Source organism: Limulus polyphemus, unplaced genomic scaffold (assembly GCF_000517525.1).
Source record: "Limulus polyphemus unplaced genomic scaffold, Limulus_polyphemus-2.1.2 Scaffold9494, whole genome shotgun sequence".
Lineage (NCBI taxonomy): Eukaryota > Metazoa > Arthropoda > Merostomata > Xiphosura > Limulidae > Limulus > Limulus polyphemus.
The window spans coordinates 11,833-12,312 of record NW_013675104.1 but is presented as its reverse complement, the minus strand read 5'-3'; positions in this window follow the sequence as shown (position 1 = coordinate 12,312).

Here is a 480-nt window from a genome sequence, read left to right as displayed (position 1 = left end):
CAATAACTAAAGGTCGAGTTAGAGAAACAGAAAGATACAGTAACTTCTACAATAACTATAGGTCGAGTTAGAGAAACACGAAGATACAGTAACTTCTACAATAACTAAAGGTCGAGTTAGAGAAACACGAAGATACAGTAACGTCTACAATAACTAAAGGTCGAGTTAGAGAAACAGAAAGATACAGTAACTTCTACAATAACTAAAGGTCGAGTTAGAGAAACACGAAGATACAGTAACGTCTACAATAACTAAAGGTCGAGTTAGAGAAACAGAAAGATACAGTAACTTCTACAATAACTAAAGGTAGAGTTAAGGAAACACGAAGGTACATTATCTTACATGAAACAATAATACAACATTCAGCATATGTCATGAAACTTAACTACAAATAAGTCACAGTTTATAATAATACAACAGAACAGCAGCTCAATGAATAACTCAAGCGAAAACAGTGCAGTCAACAGAACGTTCTTTGAA